The 12222-nt window shown below is 44.8% G+C and overlaps 1 pseudogene; it reads right to left on the reverse strand.

Moving 5' to 3' along the window:
- The window catches only part of LOC148013715 (uncharacterized), a 78313-nt pseudogene extending 67078 nt beyond the window's left edge, over positions 1 to 11235 (reverse strand).
- Between the last annotated feature and the right edge of the window lie 987 nt (positions 11236 to 12222).

A 12222-nucleotide genomic window follows, 5' to 3' on the forward strand; every position in this document is an offset into this window, starting at 1 on the left:
AAGATGTGCATGCAACAGCGGGGTTTCTTTTACAAATAACGTCCAGTTCATTTTATTTACAATTTTATGATGTGTATTTTGTTAATTGGGTGTGTGCGATGGCCAGTTGATTTTTTAAACATATGTATGTGTGTTATAGTGCAACGTGAGAGAGAGAAAAAGAGAAAAAAACCTGGTGATGTGTGGGTTTATTGGCAAAGTTTGATACCACGTCCCCAAAGATGGAATGCGCAATCCACGAAAATCCACAAAAAAACTGACAGAAGGTCTACTAACAATAGTCATCTTGTCGTATAGAAAAAATGGAAACCAACTAACACCTTGACCAAGCAAAAAATGATATGCATGACCAAAATAAATGAAAAGATGAATGTTTTGGATTTTGTTTTGTATGTTTTAATTTGTTTTGTTTTTCTTTTCTTTTCTCATACCTTGACAATATAGTATGGAGATGTTTTGTTTTGTTTTGTTTTTCTTTTTAAATGGAAACAATTTGGGAAAGTATGATGGAATGCTTGTGTGTTTTTGTTTGATTTGTTTTTTTTATTAAGAAAGAAAACCAAGAAATGGATTTTTTCCACCATGAAGGTGAAAACCATTTTGTTTCAAATTTTTGAAAATTTGTTAATCATGTTTCTGAATTTTCAAAGGATTTTAAATTATAAGTACATTTTTATAAGATTTCCTTATGAAAGAATTATGTCCCAAAAAAAAATGTTGATATTTTTCATTCCAAAAAGTTGTCCAAAATGTGAAAGAATATGAATGTGATTTTTTTAAAATTTTAATGTTTTTTATTTTTTTTGGATTTTCTTCCGATTTTTATGTTTTTTGGGATTTTTATGAATTTTCATCATTTTATGAATGATTTTTGCCAATTTTAAAATTTTAGAAATTATTTAATGGCATTTTTCATGAAGAAAAAGTTGCAAAATGTGGAAAAAGGTTTTCAACAAAAAAATTTGGGTAAATTTTTGAATTTTTTCTCTTTTTTTTTGGAAAATTTAAATGGTTTTTATGGATTTAATGATTGTGAAGGGATTTTCGGGATTAAAAAATGAATACCCAGGTATGCGCATGTGAACAGTGGAAACCTTGCATGCCCATGAACGAGTATGACGTGCGTCGTCGCGTGTAAACATCTGCAAAGATCACGGACACACCGACCACACACGATTGCGTGTTAACAGCCGCTAAGAAAACTGGAACGCACGAATCCACGCACAGAGACACAGCACGTGAACCAAGGTGAAAAAACAAGATGGACCTGCACATGGAGGAACCCGCTCGCGCAGGTAGAGGGGACGCAGCGGGTTGGGGGGTGGGATTTTGGTGGTAGGGGCTTGCATGGAGAAGGAGAGGGGAGGGTTGGAAAGGGTGTTTAACGGGGGGTGGGAGTTAGTGGATGGAAGAGTAGGAAAAAAAAGGGGAGAATGGGGGCTAGGGGGTGGGAGTTAGTGGGTGGGAGAGTGGGCGGTAGGACAGGGCAGGAGGGGTAGGAAAAAGGGGGGGGTAGAGTAGGGGGTTACAAGCAGGCAGGTAGACGAGGTGGAAGGGGTAGGAAAGTGGGGGGGTAGGGTAGGGGGTTACGGGCTGGCAGGTAGGCATGGTGGGAGAGGTAGGAAAGGGGGGGAGAGGGTGCGGGCGATGCGGCAAGTGGAAGGCGTGGGTGGTAGGCAGAGGACTGGAGAAGAAGAAGAAGAAGAAGAAGAAGAAGAAGAAGAAGGAGAGGAGAGAGAGAGAAGAGAGGGAAATGGGAGGGTGGGGAGAGAGAAGGTAGTGAGAAGAAGAAGAAGAAGAAGAAGGAGGAGAGGAGAGAGAGAGAGAAGAGAGGGAAATGGGAGGGTGGGGAGAGAGAAGGTAGTTGGGAGTGGGGGGCTCATGGGAAACGGCTGGGAAGGGGGGTGGTTTGTTGGTTAGTTTGTTAGTTTACTTTTTTTAAATTTTTAATTTTTAAAGGCTTGTTTTCTTGTTTTTTTTTTTTAAATTAAGAAATTCAATGGAAAAAAACCATTAAAAGGGTGGCTTGCCCCCATCCTGTGCGCGTGCGCGGGGTGGGGATAAAAAAAATTTGCGTTGACAGGATAAAATGGGGCTAGGACGGTGGCATGAGAGTCGCGGATGCCACGGGGGCATCTCGAGGTGCGTAAAAGCAAAACATGCGCATTCACATGCAAGGCGAGGCGCGCGACAACACGACAAGACAAAGAAAAATTAATAGCACACAAATCATGCATTGGAATGAAATGCCGTTAAAAAGAAAAATGGGTCGAGCGATGAGGCGAAGATGATTGAAAACTGCAACAAGGTGTCCAAGGCAAAATCAGGGCGTTCACATGGGAGAAATGCAAAAAACGAGCCTGATAATACATACGGGGATTAATAACAGAAATCTGCTTGTTGAAATGTAGGGCAGAAAGAAGGAAAATGTGCAAAATAACGTGCTCAAAAAACTTATCATGTCAAAACACGGTTTCGACTGAGATAGGATCCGTTCACATGGAAAAAACCCAAAAATCAAACCCGAAAAGGGATTTGACAATTAATAATTAATGATTCGTCCACCGGAATGGAGGGCACTCAAAAGGAGAAATGTCAAGACACATATGATCGTTAGGGCTGGCACATTAGAACTCAATTCTAATGAGGTTAGGAGGCATTCACATGGGAAAAACAATAAAACAAAGCTCAAAAACACCTATAACAATTAATAACAAAAAATTTGTAGGTCAGACTAGGACGGTGGAAAAAAGAGAAATGCGGAAGAAGAGGGTTCAGACAAGGTTATCTAGTTATAATTGAATTTCGAGGAGAATAGGGCAAGTCCACATGAAAAAAGAATGAAAATATGTTGAAAAGACACGAAAATCCACAAAAATTAATAATGGGCCAACCGTATGTCAAAATAACAGGATGTTTAAAAAAAAAAAGTCATATGGAAGGTGTAGGAACAACACACAACAGCCAGTGCCTAATTTTCCTCGTCTGATTTAGGTGGAGAAGGGGGTTGGATGGATTTGCCAGAAGTTCCTGTAATTCCTCTGTTAGAAGAAAGAGGGAAAATGAAAATGGGTGTTGCCCCATTCCCTAACCGGTTAGAGAAGCCAGTGGATCCTATTAAGGAATACGATCTAGTTAGAGATCTAGATACCTTTAGACCAAACCTCACATTCCGACAATTATTGATGTTGTCTCCCAGTTGCCGAAAAAGGTTCAAAAGTATACTGACAAGAAGACGTGGTTTAAGGATTGCTCCCTTAACAGCAACAAAGCCCAATAAGGCTCCAGAGCCTGTAAAAGAAGTGGATGTGGCTAATGCTTTCCTAGATCCGGGTACCCCAGAGACTGGTGTGTGGATAGAAGGCTGTTTTATTGCAAATGCACTGATTGATGGTGGTTCATCAGTAAACATTATGACGGATGTTACAATGAAGGATTTAGGCCTACAAGGTGTGTAACCCACCCAATGGCTCATCAGATTGGCGGATCAGAGTAGAATCAAGCCTTTGGGCATTCTTCCATATGTGAAGACTACAGTGGCTGGAAAAGATTATTGTTGACCTATTTGGTGGTGAAGCCAAACTCTTATGGTACATCTTATCCTCTGTTACTGGGCAGACCATGGCTTTTTGAAGCCAGAGCAAGGACGGATTGGTTCAAAGGAACCTTGACCTTGGGTAGAGGACCCAACAAAGTGGTGCTGAAACTGTATGGTTCTCAAAAAGGACATGGATCCACCTCCTTGGAATTATCTTCTGACTCCCCTAATGAGGCTACAGATAGAACATAGGCAGACGAAGATGCTGTCAAACAGATCCTTCCCAAGAAAATAGTGGCACATTCCTTAACAGTGGAAACTGTAAGCCGACTTCCAAAAGATGCCAAGCCATTATCAATGGGTGAATACTTCCTGCCTGAACCGGGAATGACTTCTGAAATCACTTCTGATAGTGATATAGAAGCATGGATGTACTACTCTCCCTGTTACATGGCCACAGCAGAGACAGAGTCAGGAAAGGAAACAGAGAATCTGTTCTTCTGTTACAGAGCTCCTACAGAGACAGAGATAGAGACAGAAGCAGAGACAGAAGCAGAAGCAGAAGCAGACGCAGAGACAGAGACAGAGACAGAAGAGGAGGGATATGATATGGACGAAGAAGATTATGAAAGTGAAATGGAAGGGTCTATCCCACCTGAAGAGGATACATTTGAAGAAGAAGTTCCAGAAGCATCAGAAACAGACGACCTCATGCTACGGGACAGAATGGTGATGGTACCATTTGGTTTAGTAAATGGATCTTCTCATATGCAAAACCTTTATAAGGAATGGATTAAGAAGAGCAAGCCGTCTTTCAAGAGTGGCTCCTACCGTCCTAACCCATCCTTGCCAAAGAAAGATGATGATGATGCACCGTGCCAACAAGCACCAATCCCACAAACCCAACAGGCATCAGAGGGTCCCTGTTATGTGACGTTCTTGGATGTGTCATCTTCAGAAGAGGAGTCTTCAAGCCAAGAGGTAATTAATTTTGAAACCAAACCCGAAACTGCGCTTATCCCATTCCAACATCTTAAGGAGCAACCTAAGTCTCCACCAAAAGAAGTGGGTTCTAGTGGGACATCAGACAAGGACATCACTCCCTTGAAGGAGTCGGATCTGTATCCAAAAGTGGTCCGCGGGACCTTCATCCGTGAAGTAGAAGGTGAAAGGCAGTTAACCTTTGTGGATGCAGAAGGCACTGAACGCCACTTGAAGGTGGGTAGCAGCCTCCCAGAAGAGGAGTTGTCAACCTTGTACAACTTGTTGAAAGAAAATTTGGACGTGTTTGCATGGTCTTACAAAGACCTAAAGGGGATTGATCCCACAATATGTCAACATCATATTGACTTGGAGCCTGATGCCAAGCCAGTACGGCAACGACAGAGGCGAATGAACCCGAATTATTCCACATTGGTGAAAGCGGAGCTGTTGAAGCTTCTGGAAGCCGAGTTCATCTATCCAGTGGCAAATAGTGAATGGGTTTCACCCATCGTGGTTGTACCCAAGAAGAATGGCAAATTGCGAATATGTGTGGATTTCAGAAAGCTTAATTCCAAGACAAAGAAGGATCACTTTCCTATCCCTTTTACAGACCAACGGTTGGACACGGTGGCAGGACATGAACTTTATTCTCTTCTGGATGGATTCAGTGGATACAACCAAGTCCAAATCGCGGAAGAAGACCAATCCAAAACAACCTTCACCACAGAATGGGGAACCTATGCTTACCGGGTGATGCCGTTTGGGCTCTGCAATGCCCCTGCTACTTTCCAACGAGTCATGATGGTTGCATTTCAAAATCATCTGCACGACTTTATTGAAGTATATTTGGATGACTTCTGTGTCTATAGTTTGATCCATGAACACTAGGAACACCTGGAACAATGTTTTGACCGATGCCGGGAGTATGGGATTTCCCTCAACCCTGACAAATGCATCTTTGGGGTTTCTTCTGGAGTTCTGTTGGGCCACATTGTCTCTGCACAAGGAATATCCACAGACCCTGCAAAGATTGAAAAGATCGCAGCTCTGGCAGCACCCACCAACCTCAAACAGTTGAGGGGATTCCTAGGCCATGTGGGTTACTACAGAAGGTTTATAGCCCATTTTGCGACAAAGGCAACTTCTTTGCACAAGCTTGTAAGGAAAGATGCAGAGTTTACTTGGACGGAAGAATGTGATAAAGCCTTCCACACTCTGAAGCAGTGTCTAATTGAGGCACCCATTCTGCAACCTCCTGATTGGACGAAAGAGTTCCATGTACACACTGATGCATCAATTGAAGGTTTAGGTGCTGTCCTCTACCAAAAGGGCTCCTCGAAGTTGGATCAACCGATCTATTATGCAAGCTGAAAAGTCACTGATAGGGAACGAAACTATACAGTGACCGAGCTGGAGTGCTTGGCAACGGTGTTTGCCCTAGAGAAGTTTCGCCATTACCTCCTAACCACCCACTTTAAATTTTATGTGGATCATGAGGCCCTGTCCTTCTTGATGAACAAAGCAGATGTGAAAGGACGAATGATGAGATGGCTCCTTTTATTCCAGGAGTTCGACTTTGAGGTGATTACTAAGCCTGGCCGTTCCCATGTTCTGGCTGATCATCTGTCGCGTATCCCACAAACTGCAGACGAGGAGCAGGATGATCCAGACCTCCCTGATGCTTCCCTATTCTTGGTAGAGACTGTAACTCCCTGGTATGCAGACATTGCCAATCTGCTGGCAACCCAATAGTACCCTCCTGGTATTTCTAGTCGGGAAAGGAAGAAGCTCATGCTAGAATCAGCCCCCTACACCCTGCTAGGCGGTGCACTGTACAAGAAAGGCAAAGATGAAGTGCTCAGAAGATGTGTTGCAGGAGAAGAGATTGGGATTGTTCTGAAGGCTTGCCATGACGAGCCATGTGGAGGTCACTTTGCAGGAGAAGCTACAGCTAGGAAGGCTCTGCTAGCAGGATATTGGTGGCCTACCATTCACAAGGATGCCTATGATTACTGTAAAAGATGTGATGCTTGTCAAAGAATGGGAAAACCCACCAAGACAAGTGCCATGCCACTGCAACCTATCCTTCCTTTGAAGCCGTTTGAGAAGTGGGGCATTGACTTCGTAGGTCCAATCGATCCTCCTACCAGAAGGAAACAGAACCGATACATCCTCGTATGTACGGATTATGTTACAAAGTGGTGTGAAGCTAAAGCCCTAAAGCGGGACGATGGTAACAGCGTGGCCCTGTTCATGTACGAGAATATCATCACCCGTTTTGGCAGTCCCTTAGAGCTGGTAAGTGACAGAGGCACTCATTTCCTTAACAAAGTCATGGAAGAGTTGACAGAGTTGTATAAGATCCGCCATCGCAAGTCCACTCCTTATTACCCCAGAGCCAACGGCCAAGTCGAAGTCACCAATCGTATCCTCTGCTCGATTCTGACAAGAACAATTGCTGCACATCGTCGTGATTGGGATGATCGACTTACAGAGGCCCTCTGGGCGTACAGAACCTCCCATAAAGCAGCAATGGGACAGACACCTTTCCAGTTGGTGTATGGAACAGAAGTTGTTTTCCCTGTTGAATTGGAACTACCCTCTTTGAGAGTGGCTATCAAAGAGCGTTTGGGGGATGATGATTCACTGCAACGCCGTCTCCTGCATTTGGAATGTTTGGACGAAATTCGTAGGATGGCTCTACAGTGCATGGAAGCCACGCAAGCTCGACGTAAGGCTTACCATGACAGCTTCATCAAGCACAAGGAGTTCAAAGAAGGTGATTTGGTCCTAGCCTATGATTCACATTTTGGCAAGTTTCCTGGTAAGCTCCAACAGCGGTGGATGGGCCCCTATAAGGTACTTGCCGTCAACCCTAATGGCTCTATCCAAGTACAGACCGTTGATGCCTCTGATGATCCCTTTCTGATCAATGGATATCGCTTGAAGAAGTACTTCCTTCCTTGGGGATCTTGACAATTACGGACGCTTGATCCTTTCCCTCATTGGTGCGGCATTGTACTTCTTATGATGCTACTTCTGATAGCCGTTTTTCAATCACTTCTGATGAAGTGGGCGTAACCCTCTGTCCCCTCAAAACCACCCTCCAGCCTTGATCTCTTATCCTCTATTTTCCACCAGCGACAGTGGCGAGGTTGGTCTTGATACATGGTCTTTCTACCATTCCCTTGCTCAATTTGCAGAAAAAAAAAAAAAAACAAAACAAAACATATCGGTCATGGGAGAAAAGGACTTAGGTCCCTGTCATGCTGACCTATTCTTTGAGAAAAGGTGGAAACACCCTCGGGAATAGGGGAAAATAAGAAAAAGAAAAAAAACCAAAGAAGAAAAAAAAACAAGACAAACAAATTTGTTATGAGAGAAAAGGAAGCAATTCCTTGTCATAGCAGGCCTTGTTCCAAGAAAAGGTGATAAACACCCTTGGGCGAGAAGCTGGCTGTGGAAAAGGTGGTAACACCCAGCAGTCCAGAAAGTGGATTCATTAATTGATATCCCTAGGATCCAATTCCAAAGCTGCCTCCCTGGGTACGCTGTGTCCTGGGTCTCTTTGCAAAGTGACTACCTGTCCTCCAGCAGACGACATGATCCTGTCCAATACAATATTCGATTTGATGGCTACCTCCCTGGGTACGCCTCTTTAACAATTGATGACGCGATCTTCATCAACAAACAATAGAGTGATGAGAGCTTTCATCCTAACCGGATGGGGAAGTGAGTATGGTTGCCCTCTGTATCTATCAACAACGAGTGAGATAGAGGGTGGGGCGAGAGACCAGTCTTTTCCCTTCAAATCAAATGAGAGGTGAGTAGTGTGAATGAAGTGTTGCACGCACGGGATGGGCCTCTCAATGCACAAAGCACAATTTGTTTCTGTGCACTGCACCATAAGGCTCCCTTGCCTTCCTTCTCGCACCGTATGCCGGCACAGGGCGGGATGCACAGTTGCACCATCAAATGCGCACAAGGCATACAACCTTTGCACAAGTGACTGTGAGGATTATATTAATGGGTTTCAGAAAAGGGCTACCCTCCTGTATCTATCAACAGAGCGTGCGACAGAGGGTGGGATGAGTGTGACTGGAGTTTCTTCAATCAATTACCGAGAGGTGAGATTGAGGGACGTTACGACACTTGGAGTCAGGTATGTTCCCGTTTCCCTGTGCACCCACGGGATGGGTCTTTACCGTCATCACAAGACACATCACCCTGTTCTATACACTGCACTGTAAGGCTCCCTTGCCTTCCTCCTTGCACCTATGCCAAATGGGTTGGACGCACTAATGCACCATCAACTGTGCACCCTGGCGTACTCCTTCTGCACCATTCCCCATTGTCGATTCCTCAACCGGGTATGAGATATGGGTTTTAATCATTCTTCCTCGAGTGATATTAGTCATGGGACGAGTGACTGTTCTTTCATTCCAATTAAGTGATTGTGAGTTGAGTGTAGTATCCCTCATCATCGACGAATTTCCTGCGATTCCTTCCATCAGCTACCTCCCTGGGTACTGCCGCGTGGTCCCTGCCTTGACGAACGTGTGCTGTAAAGATGCCTTGGTCCCTCCAGCGCCGACAACCACACTGGACGTGCCATCGACACTCAACCCTGCTTCTTGACAAAATGGGCCAAGTTTTTCTAACCCTCCCACTTCTGTTTCTTCGTGACAGTCATGTTTTAAGTGTGGGGGCGTTAGTGGATGGTCTGTGGCGTGGTCCTAGGTCCCTGTTGCTCGGTTAACCCTATCCGTTATGGTCTTAAGTGTGGGGACGCGTCCCTGCGCGTCTACAGTGCATACCTTTCTGCATATGCCTTACCCTGTTCATGTATGTATGCCATGCCTTGCTTTTACCCTCATGGGGTCCCTTCCCACCCATCCGGTTATGTTCCACCCACCCTTGGGACTGTTCCCTTGCAGTTTTCCTTCATTCCCTGATTTTGCGGTCTTTCCATGTGAATGCACCCTACGTTCACTGAAGTCCACATCCAACTTTATAGCCCTGTTCCTCCCCTTGAATTGACCATTTTTTCTTTTTATCTACCCCTGTTCCGGTGCACGGTTTTCAAGTTATTAATTTTTGAACCATTTTGCGTAATTTAGGCAGTTTTCCATGTGAACGCGTTTTTCTTGCTTCAGAATCATGCTCTGACATCATAGCCCTGACCACCACTTTCCCCTTGACATTTTTCCTTTTTACTCTGAGTCATTTTGATACACGGTTTGTCCGTTATTAATTTTCCGGTTTTTTAAGACTTTGTCATGCGTATTTTTGACATTTTTCCATGTGAACCTGCCCTATTTGTATCGGAATTCCAATTTGATTTAACAGCCGTGTCCCCTGTGCCTTCCCCTACCTTTTTTTTTTCCTCCACCCTTTTTCGACTTCCGGATTTTTACTTATTAATTTTTAAATGAGTTTTCGGGAGTATTTTTGGAGTTTTTCACATGTGAACCCCTCTTACTTCCACCGGAACTGCGGTTTAACATGATAACCCTGTACCACCCCTTCCTGCGGACATTTTTCCTTCTTGTTGCATGTCATTCCGGTGAATGGGTTGTCCGATATTAATTTCCGATCCCATTTTCGCGTTTGTTTTTTGGGTTTTTCCCATGTGAATGCGTCTTATCTCTGTCAGAATTATGTTTTGATGTGATAGGATTGTCGGGCACATCTTTCTGCACAGTTTTCCTTTTTTCTGCACCTCATTCCGATGAACGGATTTTTTGATATTAATTTTTAATTGCGTTTTTTTGTTCATTTTTTGTGTTTTTTGCACGTGACCGCCTTTTTTCCCTCCCGGAATCTCCGTCATATATTTTTCTTGTTTTTCGCCTGCCGTCCTGCCCACTTTTTGTTTTTACGCTATTTCGTTTTGACGTCCGGATTTGGCGTTATTAATTTTTCTTTATTTTTACGTGTATTCACGCGCCCGTTTTGCGCGTGAACGCGCCCTTTTTCGATTTTACGCGTCTCCACGCGCCCTGGTCATGCCCGTATGACCCGTACCGTCATCCCAGCGCCATTTCAATCCCGTCACGGCAAATTTTTTTACCCTGCGCGGGACGGGGGTATGTGCCCTTGGGCCCTGCCTAACCCCCTTGGCCCAACCTCTACCCCCCTTTGGTCCCTCCCCTACCCTGTCCACCCCCTACCCTACCCTACCCTTGTCCCTGCCCAACCACCCCGCCCGCCCATTGCCCCAACTGCCCACCCCTTCCCTCCAACCCCCCCCCTCTCCCTCTTCTTTCTGCGTTCTCTTCCCTCTCCCTCCTCCTCCATCTCCTTCCTCCATTCCCTCCCTCCCTTTCTTCCTCCTTTCCTCCTCCTCCCTCTCCTCCTGCTCCTTTCCTCCCCTCCTCCTTCCCCTTCTTCTTCCTCTTATTCCTCCCTCTCTCCTCCTGCCTGCCTGGCACCCGCCCTCCTCTCGCAGCGCCGCCCGTGGAGTCGCCCACCGCCGTGGAGTCGCCCGCCGCCCGTCTGCACGCGGCGCCCAGTCGCCGCCCTGCTAAAGACCGCCGCCGCCACGCAGCCAGACGCCGCCGTCGCCCCCGTTGCAGGTCGACGCCGCCGTCGCCCCCGTTGCAGTCGTCGCCGCCCGCCCTCCCGACCCAGTCGCGCAGCCTCCTCCCCGCTCGCCGCCGTCGGGCTCCAGTCGCCGCCGTCGCCGCTCGCCTCCGTCCCGCCGCCGCCATCCACCTCCCCTTCCTCCTCCTCTTCCTCTCCACCTCCTCCCTCAGGTTAGTCACTAACCTAATTCCAGTTAACTAACCTAATTAGTGTTAATTCACCCTAGTTAACTAACCTAACTAGGTTCAACTAACCCTAACTAGGTTTACTAACCCTAACTGGACCACTAACCTAACCCCACCCCCTAACCCTAAATTAACCTTAGTTAGGTTAACTAACCTAACCCCTACCTAGTTACCCTAACCTAACTAACCTAACCTAGTTGACTAACCCCTACCTAGTTACCCTAACCTAACTAACCTAACCTAGTTGACTAACCCCTACCTAGTTACCCTAACCTAACTAACCTAACCTAGTTAACTAACCCCTACCTAGTTAACTTAACCTAACCTGCCTAACCTACCTGACTTGACTTCCTGTGACTAACATGACTTACCCCCACTAACCAGACTTAATTGACTTATTCCTACCTGACTTATTTGATTAATATGATTTATGTGATTTAATTAATTTCTCACTTAATTTTTCCATAACAAAAAATTCAAAAAATTTCTAAAAATTTCTTTTGCCTTTTGCCCATTTTTGGGAATTTGTCCGCTGGAAATTGCCTACCCTAAAATTTCTGAAAATTAAATATTTCCTCATTTAATCCCCCAAATTGCCAATAAATGTAGAAAATTCATTTAAACATAGTACAAAATAGTAAAAAAATACTAAAAATTTCCCCTCACCTCCCTTGCTCATTTTCCATTTATTTAACCATAAATAATCACAACTTAACACAAAACAAATAAAAAATAAAAAATAAAATAAAAATAAACAACCAACACAAACCAAATCCACACATCCGCTAAGGTGTTGTCATTGTTGTTTCATAAGTGATCTTTACTTTTCCTTTACTGGATTCACTTCTTTTGGGAGACTCTCCTGTGCACATTTCTGCATTACATACACACCCCTTCCAGGTATTTATTTTATGTGCTTTATTTATT

This window comes from Lygodium microphyllum, chromosome 26 (genome assembly GCF_053477565.2).
Source record: "Lygodium microphyllum isolate KBCC chromosome 26, Lygodium_microphyllum_v1.1.10, whole genome shotgun sequence".
NCBI lineage: Eukaryota > Viridiplantae > Streptophyta > Polypodiopsida > Schizaeales > Lygodiaceae > Lygodium > Lygodium microphyllum.